We start from the raw sequence: 9,172 nt of genomic DNA on the forward strand, positions 1-9,172 counted from the left end.
GAGGTTTGTGTATACTATGTTTTATTTTGCTACAAAGGTCACTGTGTAGAAAAAACAGATTTGTAGCTCTTCTATTTCAGAGATTAAAAGGATTAAATGACCGTCTTAATTATAACTATTGCATTTACCCATTGGTTAAGGCATTTTGGACTTTTTTTTTAGGATCAAACTGGCTTTTAGTTTAATTATTTTTTTAATTGTATAGTTGATTTGCAATGTTATAATAGCTTCAGGTGTACAACATGGTGATTCAATAATTTATACTGCATTTAAAGTTATTATAAAATACTAGCTGTATTCCCTGTGCTGTTTAATGTACCCTTTTATACATAGTAATTTGTGCCTCTTAATTCTCTACCCCTAACTTGCCCTTTCCCCTTTTCCTCTTCCCACTGGTAACCACGGTATCTGTGTCTGTTTCTGTTTTATTATATTCATTTCTGTATTTTTTATATTCCACATACGAGTGAGATCATGCAGTATTTGTCTTTGTCTGACTTAGTTCATGTAGCATAATTCCTTCCCAAATCCATCCATGTTGTTACATCAACTATTAGTTTCTTTTACCTTGTTTTGTCACTGACAACTGTAAGGAGAGAAGAGGAGGAATTTGGATCATTAATTTGTAGCATGTCTTACTGACAGTTAAATACAGTGGTTTGTTCTGTTTTCTGAAGGTTATTTAATTAAATTCATGACCTAGGAAGCTAACTAGCCCCACATCTAAAATAATTGCTTCTCTGTTGGTGAGATGTAAAGCCAGGATTGATTTTCTCCTGGCTGATCGCTCTCCTTTCTGAGTCATGAATGTCATCTCCACTCTCCTCCCCACATAATTTGATCTCTGTATTTGATCACTATTTAGTATACACTTCACTAAACAGATGTCTGAGTAATTAAAATCCCACATGGGCACACTCATCAGTGAGCTACATCTATTTAACAGTCAGCCGAGAAACTTCTCATCCTCAGCTCTTCTCTCATCCTGGTGTCATCTGTCACTGGCCTTTAGCAGGCTTTAAATATCAGAGTTCAAACCTGGCTATGTTTGTTTTCCTGTATTCATAGAATCTCTCCTTTCATTCTCATCTTGCATTTTCCCCACAGGTCCCTGATCTCTTTCTCCTTCAACTCAACTGGAGTTTATGTCCAGTTTTCTACCAGCATTCAAATTCTCATTGGATGAGTCATCCTATATTTCATTCATGCCAGCACCAGGGGAAAAAAAAAAAAATCAGAACCATGGATTAAGAATGCTTTTTATTTTTTTCCCCTGAGGCATAGCCAAATATTTCAGTCTGAACAATCCCCCCATTTTTTTTTACACTATTTGAGATCAAATCCTGGAAACCTGTTTGGAGGCTACAGGTCACTGAAGGATTTTGATGGCCAAGAATTATAGAAGGAACGAATGTGGGTTTGGAGCAGAAAAGGGAAGCTAGGAAGGACTTACTACATGAAATTTACTCACTTTTGAAAGAGGATTTAGAGAGAACTTTATTGATGAAAATGTTTATACTTAGGCAATATTCTTATGATAAATCTTACTGATATAACATTACATACAACTTGAGGTCAATGCTATAATTTATAGAGGTAAAGGAATTCTCTTTGCAGTTGATGATGCCCATTGATTTTAGTAAAATTTTGAAATGAGTATAGAATATATATTTTCTGATACCTATCATTTGAGACTTGAACAAAATCAGATAAATGAGTGGGCAGCAGTCATACAGCAAAATAATTCTTTATTTTCCTACTTTAAAATAGAATTCCAGTGCATTTAACATGGATCATTTTTATAGACATAAGTTTATCAGAACATGGGTGACTCTTGTGAGGTTCCCTTGTACTCACGACACTGGGGAATTTTTAAGGTGATTGAAAAACAAGCAACAGGTTCAGAGGTTAATTAATACAATTTTAGTTCTATGACAGCAAATTCTGAAAGTATTTGTATAAACCTTATTACCATGATTGTATTTTAATACTACGTGAAACTCCTCTTTCGCTTGGAGCTTCTTGTTGGTTGTTTGGACATAACTCCTAGCCTTGCTGTCTAAACAAAGGTCAGGTAAATAAACAGAGACATAAATTAATAACAGGATTCTTGGACAAATAGTGACATGGACCAGGAGCTAGTATTTCAGGAAGGTAAACTAGTTCAACATGATGAGAATGCTTGTGGGCATGATTTCTTTCACCATTTATCATCCAGCATCACTACAGGCCCAATGGCTCCTGAGCTAGAACAATTTTCATTCTTCCAGTGCTCAGGGTAACATCCCCTTGCCTGTTCCCCAGCTCCCTTCCCCTCCATGCAGCATGTGTTTCATCTATTTAAAGTTCAGGGCACTTTTTTTCTCTTATCCAAGCTTTGTAAGTCTTGTTTTCCCTCCAGTCATTCCTTATCACAGGTCCATCCATGCTCTGCTGTCAGTTTTTTTCAGATCATTAAAAAAAAAGGAAAAGATGACTTAACTCCAGTAACCCATTTCTGGCTTCCCACTGCCTTAGTGTAAATCAGGGAGAATCTTTCCTGACCTTCTTACCATGTTGTGAGGGTCAGATGTGCTCTGTGGATACAAGGGCTTTATACATGGTTACTTGTGGCCTAGGGGCTTGGGCTCCAGCCCCACCTGCCTGACTGAGATACAGTTTCAACCACTCCCTTGCTGTGTGAGCTTCAACAAGCTGCTTACTTCTTCTGTGCCTCAGTTTCCTAAGTGGAAAACGGAAATCATAAAAGTACGTAAGTCCTGGGGTTGTTTGCTGATGGTTACATGAGACAATTCATGCGTATTATGAAGTCAGTACATGCTCAAAACAGTCCCTGTTTTGAGCCCCCAGCAGGTGTTAGCACAAGTGCAGACATCTGTGAACTTCCTCCCAGCCTCCCCTCTTCAGTGGGGCCTCTGGGACCTGTCCTTGTTCAGGTACTGCCGAAAGCTGGGCTGTATCCTTTGGGTGTGGTCTGTGAGCTAAAGATGAGGCAGGATGTAAGAATCCTGGCTAAGCACACACCTTTGTGGATTGACAGGCCTCTCTTTCTCCAAATTGTGTTCACTGGGCAGAGCTTCTCCTCTAATGACATGTTTATGTTGATACTTCAGTTTGCTGCCTTTTTGTACTTAAAGCCACAGAGATACATCTTTCCTAACCTGGAAAATGGAGATAGTAAGAATATCTACCCCTGGATTTGCAATGAGAGAAGTCAAGTGAACCCTGTAGGAGGAGACAGGGAAGTACAGTATTCTAGGGTTTGCTTTTGAAAAAGAACTGGAAAAAAAATTATCATGTAATTCAAATATCATCACTTTGTACACATGAAGTAAGGTGGAAACAAATCAGAATATATCAAAAGCAAAACCTTGCATTCTAAAAATGGGACAAATGATTCTTCCAAATGAACTCTCTTCTTCAAAGTGGTTTCCTCTGAATTCATAAGACATAACCCATCATACAAGGATGCTGTTTTTGCCCCAAAGGTATTGGGATTTTTTCTTTGAAAAGGCTTTTAAGAACCGTGGTGCAAATACTAACTCTACATTTTATATTTATGACAAATATCTTTCTACTTCTCAACTTTTTATTTATTGTTATTTTTGACTTCTTGTTGTTCAGTCACTAAGTCATGCCTGACTCCTTGTGACCCCATGGACCCCATGGGCTGCAGCACACCAGGCTCCTCTGTCCTCCACTGTCTCTCAGAGTTTCCTCAAATTCATGTCCATTTAGTGATACTATCTAACCATCTCATCCAAAAATGTCCCTCTCATTTTTGACATACAGATATTCTAAATGTTTATGCAGATACATCTATGTATCTTCCATTATTTTGCATTTTTCCCACTCAAAATTCCTTATTTAAGGGACTCATTTATATTTTCTTTTAATATTTCATGTTTGCCTCTTTAATCCACTTGGGATGTATTTCAGTAAATTGTATGAAGTGAGCATCTAATGGACTAAATTATTGGCCAGTTTTGAATACTCTATGTCCTCCTCATTGGTGATGCTTCATTTATGGACATATTAAATTTTCTTTCAGGACTTTTTCTGAAACATTCATCTATTTGTCAAGCTTTTCTCAGTCATTCAAAATCGCTGTAATTACTTTGGCTTTATAATTTGCATTAACATCTGGTACAGTGAATCTCCTATTATTATTCTTTCTTTTCAAAAGTATTCTGGCTTTGATTCTGTTTTTTCTTCCAAATAGCAATTTTTTTTCATTAAAAAACAATCTTACTGGAATTTGGTTAAAGTCACAAATAAAGGAATAGATACATTTACCTAGAAGCATATCAGATTTCTCAATCTATTTACATCTTTTGCTTTCATGCTTGTTTGTTTCTTTCTTTGCATCAGTCAGTCCCTTCCAGGTGCTGCCAATATATTTATATGTTAATAGAATCTTTTAAAAATATATATTTCCCAACAGGTTATTACTGGATCTGGAAAGGTTACTGGTTTTTAATAGTCATTTTAAATAGCTTTTTAATCATGTCTCTTGAGTTTTCTAGGCAAAACATCCGCAAATAAAGGTAAATTTTCTTCTGCCTTCAATATTTTACCTGTTATTTGTTTCTTGTCAGAATTATTTCGGCATAACTTTAAAGGATAGAGTTGATAGTGAGCATCTTTATACCTGATTTTAAGGGAGAATGCCTCTCCTGTCATATCACTGGATATGGAAATTTGAAAAAACACCCCAAAGAAGATTGAATAGTAAAAAGAACTCTCATTGCCCATTACCTAGCTTCAACAATTATCAATATTTTGGCAAATATTTAAGATTATAAATTAATCCAGACTTTTTAGATGCTAATTTGAAAATATCTATTCAGAAATGGATCCACCAATTACATTGCTAGGCATTAATCCTAGTACACCAGTACCAATAGGCAAAGATATGCAAGGATGCTAATGTAACTGTATAGAATTGCAGAAAACTAGAAAATATTTCCCAATAGGTGAATGAAAAATAATGGCACATTCATATACGTAAACTGTTCTTTAATTCATGTATATTCAAATAATAAACTATGAAAAAATTTTGCACATCTATGTGCTGATATGGGAGGATGTCCAAGATACCGTATACAATGAAAAAATCAAGTGCTGAATAATCTGTATTCTATTAATATTTTTTTTCAAAAGGCAGTAGTCACATACTTTAAAAACATTTTTTTTTTTTTTGGCTATCTTGTGCAGCATGTGGGATCTTAGTTCCCTACTGCTGCTGCTGCTAAGTCACTTCAGTCATGTTTGACTCTGTGCTACCCCAGAGATGGCAGCCCAATCAGGCTTCCCAATCCCTGGGATTCTCCAGGGAAGAACACTGGAGTGGGTTGCCATTTCCTTCTCCAATGCATGAAAGTGAAAAGTGAAAGTGAAGTCACTCAGTCGTGTCCGACTGTTTGCAACCCCATGGACTACAGCCTACCAGGCTTCCCCGTCCATGAGATTTTCCAGGCAAGAGTACTGGAGTGGGGTGCCAACTTGCTTCCCCTGTATTTAAAGCTCGGAGGCTTAACCACTGGACCAGCAGGGAAGTCTTAGTCATATGCTTTTATGGCAAGAATACTGGTTGGTTGCCATTTCCTTCTCCAGGGGATCTTCCAAACCCAGGGACTGAACCTGCGTTTCCTGCATTGGCAGGCAGGTTCTTTACCACTGAGCCACCTGAGAAGCCCCATTATTTTTATAAAATCTTATTAACGATATGATGTTGGCTATTGGTTTAATATTTACTAAGAGATTTCTAAAAATTTAGTTGTTTTAATGAGGTGTAGATGTTAGATTTTTATCATCTATTGAGATAAGGTTTTGTCTTATATGGCCTAAATGTATGATTTGTTATTTCAAATATTTTCCTATTATTAAAATATTCTGGCATTTCTAGGACAAAATCTTCCTGATCTTATTAAAAATTACTTGTTTCATTGAAAATAACTTGCTGATGTTTCTGGGGGGAACTCTGGCATTTGATTTCTTATGTGAGTTTATATTTTTGACTATTCTTTTTGTACCCTTGATAGGTTTTATAGTTATATTTGCTTCATAAAATGAATTACATTTTTATATATTTATATATTCAGAAAGGGAATTATATGTCTTTCAAAATTTGCAAGAATTTGCTTATAAAATCTCTAAGATGAGCCTTTTCTGACTTCTCTGGTTTTGATCTACTTACATTTTCTAACTTACTGATAAAATTTGGGTGACATATTTTTTCTGAAAAAAAGTATTGGAATATAGCTAACTATATACATAGCATTCTCAGATAATTTTTTTTAAAAACTCAAACTTCTCTGTATCTATTGTCTCTGTTCCCCTTTATAATTTTATTTATATTTTCTTTATTTAATTAGAGTTGCCAGATATTTCTCTACTTTCTTCCTAGTTTTTCCAAATATTTACTTTTGGAATTGATCAATAATTGTGGTTTGTTTTTTCATTTATTAATTTCTGCTTCAATCTTTCCTTAATTCTTTTCTCAGAGTTTAATTTTTAAGTATTACTTCACTTATTTTTATTCTTTCACATTCATTGTTCTCCTGCTAATCAATGTTCCTAAACTTGGTCTGGTTTCAAATGACTCTGGGGTATTTCTAAAAATTAAATACACTCTCAAAAGAGAAAGATTTGCTATTCCTGATGATGTCGTTTAAAAGAATGTGACTCAGTGTCTTATAGAACTCTAAAGAATTCTACAAATGTTTAGTGACAAGTGCAGCAAGCTTATGACCTATTCTGAGGGCCAAAATCTATAAAACCTATACATTTTCTAGAATGTTATCTGCCTTCATGTATTTGGAAAGAATCAAGGGCTAGGAGTTAAAGTCTCACATTTGCCTAATGGGATGTCCTCTAATATCACATGTCTATAAATCAAGATATTTTAAAATGCTTTTTCTTTATGTGAAAATGCATTTAAATACATTTTGAACACAGCCTGGCTTCATGATGGCTTGTGATTGAAATTAACCCTAGATAAAACATTTTTCAAAGGCAAAGATGAGAAATTGTTCATTTGATAGGATGACAAAGTTTTCCCTGCAAAAATCAATGATACAAATAAGAGAGAACATGTTTTTAAAAATAATTTTTACATGCTATGAAACACCAGATTATACACAATAAAAATGTCTTTAGTAAAAAAAAAATTTGCTGATAGAAAGGTAGATTTGCAGGTGTGACCTTTGCCATCATATGTAGATCATCATCAGATCCACGTGTTTGTAGAATTATGTAACAGTGTTTAAGTGGCCAGGAAAGGGAGGATTTTGTGGTCAAGAAAGTGGAAATGTCCTATTTAACATTTGACCCTGGCCAGTCTCATCTCAAATTACTGTTGCTTAAGTTACAGATGGTTAGCAAGCCAAGTGGGAGGGAAGAGAAAGGGCTGACAAACCTACAGTTAACAGAAGGCCACAAAGCCAGTGGCCTCAAGTCTTCCATATTTAAAGCAGTGCAAAGAAAAAAAATAGTCTTGCACAGCATTCTGGACCAGAAGACGTTGCTGTAAATAGGTTTAACATATCCTTCCCTAATAATTAGGTTTTAGGAAAGAGAGAACATAGTTTTATGAATGAACTGAAAAACATATAATTAGACCACCCTTCCCAACTGACAGCTTTATGATGATGATTGAACAGCAGTTTTTTCCTTTTGCACTTATTTGCATCTCAAGTTTTTAAGCTTCCAAATGTTTAAAACATAGAAGCGCCTGTGCTCTAGGAATTTACTCGAGAGAAAACACCACTAGGAACTAGTAAGTGGAAAAAAAATTTTTTTAATCTCTACTAACACAAAAGCAAGTATACATAAATTTATGTATTTAGTATTGGTTTCAACCGACTGCCTTGTAAAGCAGTTCAGGGCTAACAGGAGAGTACGTCAGAGTCAAAAATAATCCTAATGTTGTTTGCTATTATGGCTGTGAAAAGTTCAGTCAAGTACAGACTGAAAGCCCAAAGGATGCTAAAGGATTATCTAGAAAGCAGAGCCTCAAGCCAAGTTTAAGTGCTAAGATTTTATTAGGAGGTAAGACCCCAGGGCAGCAAGGGTGAGGGGAAAGGCAATGAAAAGCAGTGCTTCACTAAGCTGAAAACAACTTGAGGAGAAAGTACAGCTTCCAGACAGCCACACTGGGACCTGCTGCCTATGGAGAAAACAGGAGAGGTACTTATTTCTTGCTCTCTGCCCTCTGTTGTAAGTTTGTCTCACAGGTCCAGGCAATTGCCAGAGACAAGAATAGGCTGAACTTCTATTTTTTTCCGCCGAGTCTGGGGCTGGTGGGAGGAGCCAGGGCCCCTCGGCACTAAGCTAGAGGCTAAGATGAGAGAGGGGGTGCAACTGAGCAGACCCGGGAGGTGCACAAGCTGGGTCTGGCACAGCGCATCCTTTTAGGACCTGAGCTATTCTTAGTGCTGGTGTTCACTGATCCATAGGGGAGGAGGAGCCACTCAATTCAGAGATCGCACAGATAGCGCTCAGATTGTGTAAATGTAATTATTTTCCATCAAACTGTCTCATGTTCCTCACTACGCTTACCCACTGCTTTAACTCTTCCCCTCCCAAGAGTTTTTGAGGTGTAATTTAAATCCGATTCTTTACCGTCTGAGCCACTACGGAAGCCCAAGAATACTGGAGTGGGTAGCCTATCCCTCCTCCAGGACATCTTCCCGACCCCCAAATCGAACGGGGGTCTCCTGAATCGCAGGCGGATTCTTTACCAGCTGAGCTACCAGGGAAGCCCAATTTGAATATAACAAAACCCTCCCGTTTGAAGACTACAAAGCCTTAGATTTTGGCAACTGCACACATCCTGTAACATCCAGTTCTATCAAGGCGTGGAATCGTACCATCGCCCCCAAAGTTCCCTCCTGCTCCCCTGCCTCCCATCCTCTCGCCTCTTTCATCTCTCGCCACGCAACGGCTTTCCACACCAGTTTTGCTTCTTCTAGAATTTCAGATAAACGCAATCGGACAGACTGAGGTCTTTCAGGTTTACTCCCCTATCCCTACCTGTACCAAGCAATTATTATTATTTTTTTAGATCCATCCTTGTTGCTGCCCGTATTGATAACTGGATGCATTTTTACGCTTCGCTGTTTTGGAGAACTTCCTCTGTGTGCTAAACGTCGGGTACTTTACCTGCTTT

Source organism: Capricornis sumatraensis, chromosome 15 (genome assembly GCF_032405125.1).
Source record: "Capricornis sumatraensis isolate serow.1 chromosome 15, serow.2, whole genome shotgun sequence".
Lineage (NCBI taxonomy): Eukaryota > Metazoa > Chordata > Mammalia > Artiodactyla > Bovidae > Capricornis > Capricornis sumatraensis.